This window comes from Benincasa hispida, chromosome 3, assembly GCF_009727055.1.
Source record: "Benincasa hispida cultivar B227 chromosome 3, ASM972705v1, whole genome shotgun sequence".
Lineage (NCBI taxonomy): Eukaryota > Viridiplantae > Streptophyta > Magnoliopsida > Cucurbitales > Cucurbitaceae > Benincasa > Benincasa hispida.
In genome coordinates, this window is record NC_052351.1 from 59,985,561 (window position 1) to 59,992,710 (window position 7,150).

Consider the following 7,150-nt stretch of genomic DNA (forward strand, 5'->3'; position numbering starts at 1 on the left):
AATTACCGTTTTGCCCCTGTAGTTACATCTAACTCCTTAAATACCACTTATCCCTCTAATGAACAATACAACATAATCCTACTATGCGTGGACACCTCTCGGGCCATGAGAAGGTGTGTGACGCCACATCGTTCAAGCCTTGGGATTAGCCCTTAAGGGAGCAATCTATCTACTTACCTCTGCTTCGGGGAAGGAGTGAATTCCATCTTGTGTAGCTGAGTTTCCAGCTTCCAAATCAAACGAATCCTCAAAGTAGTAGGTTTGAGTCGGCGACCTGGCCACTCGCACCCATGCAAATCAAAGGACCGCCCTCAATGGTAGGAGTTCCCAACTCACTCAGGATTGAGGTCATGTTACCTACGATCATCCTACTGAAGTGAAGTCTCTGTCATGAACGACATTGTATAACGAGGCGTTAACACTTTGTACAAGACGCCTCCACTCGCATGTCCTCACACGAACGATCAGGATCAAACCATATGTAGCAAGTCACAACAGTTGTAACTATTCTACAAAGCGAGCCGCATCCATAGCATTACTACGATAAGGTTTCACTCCTATATCCATATATTACAGACTATTTTGGTTATCACTTAAGACATGATCCACTTGTATGTCACCACATACATACTTAAGTTACATAATGATAACCAGGGATTTTAGTTTATTGGTTTGTGGTAAAGCAAATAAAACATCCAATGTGCAAAGTCAAGTAGTGAAGAAAATATCATATATTATACATCACAAGTGTTCGAACAAAATGTGTTTACAAACTACAGGACATGAGACTTTAGGACATCATCCTCAACATGGACATATCGATAACTAATGACTAAATTTGTGATACCATCAGGGTTATTAATGTAAATAAGAAGCTAAAGCCATTCAGAACATTACCATCCTTTTCTTGTTTTTCTCATTGTTACTGTTGCTTTTTTTTTAATTGATTGTTATTGTTATAAGCTTATAATATAAGTATAGTTATTTTATATTTCTAGATAGCATTTAAGTGGGTGCCATTCAATATGACCTATAAGTTAAATTTAATCAACTGGTAACTGGTAACAAGTAACAGGAGAACGATCTCAGTGAAAAAACATAGAAAAAAAAAAATAGAACCACCCTTTTCTATTCAACAAAGGATGCCTAAGAAGTTCCACTACCATAAGCCACTTAATAAAAGTCATAAACAACTAAGCTATGACTACCATAACTGCAGGATAGTCATAGCAATCTAACACTGAATCTAATCCAAAATTTTAGAACAAATAGACATTTAATATAAGTGTCTTATAAATATTGCTTTGTACTTGTTATTAATGTTGTTATGAAACCTCTTTTGTGTTAGATGCACCTTCTCCACTTATCAACCTTCTTAAAACATGTCCAATGCAATCTTCCTATCTTCCTTCCAAATCCTTAAGAATCAAAATTTAGCCTTACACATCAAACTTGAACATAACAAAATGAAAAGCTTCACTCAAAGTCATTTCATTATTGCTCAAATGAGTTAGCTCCTAAATTCTAATTCGACTAGTTTCCAAAAGAACCTTACTCTAAAATAGTTTCGTATCCACTCGCAAAGGCTAAGAGACTATTTTGAAAAAAAAAAGAATCGCCTTGTTAAGAGAGAAGAAAAAAAAGATAAGAAAACAAGTAACCTATCTTCTATATGGTTCAATCACCACAATATTGCTCCTTTCTCTTATATATCCTGTTCAAGTGAAAAAAAGTGTAACATCAATTAGTAACCTATCTACTATCGAGAAAATTTTGATCAGAATTGATCCTTATAGATTTAGCTAGTTTATCTAGTTGCAGTTTAACGCTCAAAGCATAAGAATATTATATTTTTCACAAAGAGACTTGAGTAAACAACAAAGTACCTTCTTGAGTGTGTTTTAGTAACTCACTTCTTTCCCAACCCCAGAAGAATAGCAATTGTAAGCATAACAAAATACCTTCTTGAATTGCGATATATGCATCCCATGTGTAGCAACACACCGACTCTCTCATGATTGTGTTCCATGCTTGATTATGACATCCCGTTCTTTCTCAAGTATATTGAAAAGTGATAAAACAATAACTATTTAAAGTGAAATCAACATTTTATCTTACTTTTATCTCTCAACAAAATTGTAAACATCCTATATATAAAGGATCTAAAAGAGAAATTTTAAAAAAGAGAGAAATCAATGAGTTAGAGGAATTTATCTGTAATATTTTTCCCTTTGTACTTCTCAAGAAATCTCAGCTCTTCTCGTGGACGTAGTCACCTCTTGCCAAACCATGTTACAATCTTGTTGTCTACTTCTCATCCCTTACCTTGCATGCATAAATTTGCATTATAAGTCTTTTGATCTTTAAAAAAAAAAAATCGATATTATTGCTAAGCATTGAGAGCTCTCAACCTTTCTCTTCCTTCTTTGTACAAAATAATTTCATTTTTCCTCAGCATTCAAACACAAGATGGAATCACCAGCAAACAAATCAATTATGATCTCAACATCTTCTTTTCATTTAATAGGAAACTACGCACAATATTAATAATACTTTAAAATGTAAAGAGGATGATAAAGCATCAATCTAAAAGAGGCCAAGGGAACTACTAAAAAGATGGAAGCCTAAAAAATAGTTTAAAAAAAAAAAGAGTGATGTTTTGTATTTATGGTTTCTATGGAGCTACATTAATTCCTCCCATTAAAAGGAAAAAGTATCCTATGTAAAAATTTTATGGAAAGAGAACTCCCAAGAGATGATTGTAACTGTAGTCTCGAAAAAAAACACTAGTAAAGAATTATAACAAAAAAAATGTTGTAAGTAAAGAATTGTAATAAAAAAAATGTTGTGAGGTATGCTAGAAGCAAGATTAGAATAATAGAGTGATGAACTCTTGTTTCTTCTATTTACAACCAATGTAAGAAAAATAGTTCAATGAACCAAGCACCCAAAGAGCAAATCAAACGAGCAGAGACAAAACAACAAACAGAACAACAGATTTTCACTCTATCAAACAAAAAAGGGAAAAAAACCCAAATTGCATTTAACTCTATCAAATTTTCACTCTATCAAACAACAAATAAAAAACCAAAACCCAAATTGTATTTAACAATCAAAGCCATACCAAACAAATTTCAGCTATAGTGTAATACAATACCTGGCAACAGAATCCAGTGATGGTAGACCATGACCACCACTAATAATAGGACTGTGACACCCATATTTTGCAAGCTCTGCAATGGCAATAGAGGCTTCCAAAATGCCACCGTACCACATTGGTCCGGTCTCTCGTTGTCAAGAAAGACCTGAATAGCATTTTCATGATTTGAATAAATACAGATAACTTGGTGAACATCACAAGAGAGGTTTTTGGTCAAATTTAATCAAAATGAAGGTATTAGGCTCATGAACTAACTCTTTAAGTTCCTCCACACGATAAGTGCATCCTTAACCTTCCTACCAAATAGAGCATGTGAATTAGGTTATTATATGTACAAAAATCCGTACCATAAGACTTCAATAGCACTATTTTGAGCTTATTCAATGGCAATACTTGGCATATGCCTTCTTCAACCTCAGGCTTCAAATTGGGATAAGCTGTTTGACGTTATGGTGTATTAAAAACCTATTTGCGAAATCAATAAAAAAGAAAACATAAAGTGTACGAAGCAAATAAACGACCTTTAAGCCTGAGCCATGCGTGTATCATCTCGTGAGCCAGGATAAACTCTGTCAATAACTTGAAAGAAGAAGTTACTTCACGGTCCTTTTGAAGAACATAATACACATCAAAATATGTACTTGGATACTTTGACAAGGAAACCATACCTAGGGAGGCCATATAAAACGAGAATAGCAGTAACTTCACATCGACGGATTAATCTATAAGGCTCTGTAAACATGTCGATTATATGATAGCCTGCGTCAATCCTTGGTCTCTTTGACATCTACAGATTTTGTTGAGAATATACTAACATACCACATTAAACAAATTAAATTTGTGTAATTAGAAATAGAGAAATATCTAAGAGAGGGGAAATGTCATACGGTAGCAACAGTCTGCTCTTCTGATAAGCAGAGTCCTCTAGTTTCCGGCAAGTGATGATTGCCCTGTTAACCACAAGCAAAAAGAAAAAAAGTCAAATGAGTTCTTGATAAGGACGACGATGACATGCATTACTTGACACAAACAAGGTCTATTCGCTCTTACATTTTTTTCTCCTTCCATGGCCTCATTAAGCGATTGCCTCTCAACCAACAACATTGGGAACTTGTTGTTCCACTTTCATATTCAGACCCTCATAAAATTATTGAATTTCGAGGTATAGTGGTTGACATTCATGAGTATCCATGATTTTCGAGTCCAAACACTCTAAATAGAGCTTCCATCCATCATCAAGTAAAAGATAACTAGTGTCTCTTGGCTGCATCAATTAAAAAGTTAGTTCTAAGTCCAACTACAACCAACTGATGCGTGGAAAGCAATGATCAAACAGCTGTTTCAAATCGAGTTCAACCAAGATGACGAGAGCCATTTTCCAAAGATATTGTTTCTTCCTAATATGTACATGTGACCGGTAGAAGGGGAGGGGGTAAACACAATGAGACAAAAATAATTTCGAAAAGTACCTTAATTCTTTCACAGCTACAACATCTCGGAGTTCAAGGACCATATTGTTGTGACGAGAAAGGATGCTTTCTATACTCTATAAGACCAGAAGAATTAGTAGGAATCTTTGCAGAAGGAAATTAAGGAGAAGATCAGAAATAGTTACATGATCGACAAATATGAAAGAGGCGACAAGACGCTTCATCTATCATTTTCAGTAACACATAAACCAATCATCATATATAATTTTTAAAACAATTATTAATAAGCATCTCAAACTGGTTTTGAGCACCTAACTAACAAAGGTAGTGGGTAATGAAGGAGATTTGAGGTATTCCAATCCGACTCATCTTTACGGATTGACATCTTTGGGACAGCATATCAGAGATGTTTAAGTTGCTTAAAATTCCTCCATAGGATCAAGTGAACTTATTATATTGAATATTACATCGAGCCATGATTTGGGATCCAAAAAAACATCATTTACTTTGATCATTTACACAGTTTTAAGAATCTGAGCGTAGTTTAATGTTTTTACGTTTTGCTAAGTTTCGGAATAATCATAGATGAAATAGTAACTTAATTTGAAGCAATATGTAATGTCTATAAACGGTACATTTTCTAGCTCAAATGAACCATATTTCAATGACATAATTTTATGAAAGTATGGGCTATATACTTGTATCAAGGTGAACTAACAAGAGTAAAACGAAATTAAAACTAAAATTATATATTGTATCACGATAATCATATATATTTTAATAGAATTTTCTCCAACCTACAAAAAACAAAAAACTATTGATGTTAAACATTATAATCACAAATGTATATGTTATCTATAATTCTTTTGCCCAAGTGCTGCTAAGAGAAAGATCCAGGAGAAACAAACAAATAGCATCTCTTTAGAGAGATAAATTGACTAAACAGAAGATGAGAGGCTTACAAGGCAAGCTTGTTTCTTAAGAGTAGTTATAACTACTATTTTTATTTTTTAGCAGGACGTTAAGAACTAGAAATCAAAGTGTGATTCCTTTTTGTTGAAATGTGGTTTTAGACAATAGAATACAAAACATTATATATCCATAAACAACTTTATTAGAACAAAATTGTTATTAAACTTGAGATTTTAGGATTACCTGCAAATGTTAAAGTTTTATACAAATAAGAACCAACTAATATGGATTTCAGGTTGAAAAGAAAAAACAATTCAAACAAATCAACTTATATTCCATCTCCGAACTCCTCATTAATAATTTCCTTGATACTCTCGCCAAAATGCATAACTGCTTCGTTCAAATCACCACCCAGAAGCTTAATAATTTTAAGAAAATTGGATAATATATCAATACTCTAACAGATTATGCAAAATGAAAGCAAGAAAACAAAATAAGATCATCAAACGAGTTCCAAGTTTAAGGTCAGATTTCACAGACAGAGAAATTCCAATCGCATACTAAAAAATGGATAACGAACGAGCTAATCAATCGGAGAAAATAAAAGGGTAGGGGAGGGAACAATCTATGAAGCCAGTAAAATACTTAAATCGTAGTAGGTTTTGAGAATCTCAAAATGAATCAAACCAAAACCACCATTTCAAAAGTTGGGAAAATAAATGTAAAATAACAAGCGTAGAACAGAGTTTTGAGAATCTCAAACCAGATGGATGAACGCTGCTGGTTTGCAAGTTGCCGAACTTGACAAATCGGTGGTGGCTTGAAAGAGAAGACCTGGGGATAGAAGCTCGCCGGAGATAGATAGTCCATGACGACGGAGATAGAGAGGACGAGAGGATGCCGGAGATAGAGAGTTGACGATGGAAACCTGGGGGTTTCGCATTAGAAGGAGTCGACTATGGGGATAGAGAGTCGATGATGGAAAGAGTGAAAGTCTGAGGATGAAAGGAGTCGCGTTGGAAGGGTTTCGCGTGGGTTGTGGGTGAGTGGAAGTTTGAGAATGAAAGGAAAAAGAAAATAGGGGGGAGAGTGAATAGGGACTGTCTCTTATACACATCTAGATGTGTATAAGAGACAGGATACAGAGAGAGAGAGAGAAAATTGGTTTTGTTTTTTTTAAAGGCGGATTTTTTTAAAGGCGGATCTTTAATGTTAGTTTAAATTTGACATTAAAGGTATACCTACAATGTCGGTTTTAAATCGACATTAAAGATCCGTTTTTTTTTAGAAAACAAAACCTACATTATACATCCGGTTTCACTTTTTTCAACCGACATTAAAGCCCAAAATTCTTGTAGTGTATCTAGCTTTGTAAATCATGTCAATTGCTTTAGATTTGCGTTTGAGGATTTGAAGAGGTCATTGGATACCCTTCTCTTTCTTCTTCCAAGCCTCATGGTTGTCAAACACCCTTTCAACCTAGTTCTTCCTTTTTCTCGAGAGGCTTTAACATCAAACCATTTAGTGTTTTTATCACCCACTTCAGTCAATCTTCTCTAGACTAAAACCTTATCGTGTTTTTCTTCTTCTCCTAGATGATCTTTTAACTCTTGTTCAACTTTTCGAACACTGAAGAAATTCAACTTTT

The 7,150-nt window shown here is 34.3% G+C and overlaps 1 long non-coding RNA gene across 9 annotated transcripts; it reads right to left on the reverse strand.

The window, feature by feature from the left end:
• Nucleotides 1-1,467: 1,467 nt before the first annotated feature.
• Nucleotides 1,468-6,580, reverse strand: LOC120073189. Of its 9 annotated transcripts, none has more exons than XR_005480690.1 (10): nucleotides 6,266-6,580; nucleotides 4,630-4,706; nucleotides 4,211-4,424; nucleotides 4,048-4,110; nucleotides 3,829-3,947; nucleotides 3,682-3,729; nucleotides 3,416-3,456; nucleotides 3,158-3,305; nucleotides 1,962-2,325; nucleotides 1,468-1,714 (listed from the first exon to the last, which is right to left on the reverse strand). It is a non-coding gene; the product is annotated as an uncharacterized LOC120073189 (long non-coding RNA). The 9 variants fall into 9 exon arrangements; XR_005480692.1 differs by adding an exon at nucleotides 3,554-3,597 and having other exon boundaries at nucleotides 1,468-2,325; nucleotides 3,416-3,452; XR_005480689.1 differs by adding an exon at nucleotides 3,554-3,597 and having other exon boundaries at nucleotides 1,468-2,325.
• Between the last annotated feature and the right edge of the window lie 570 nt (nucleotides 6,581-7,150).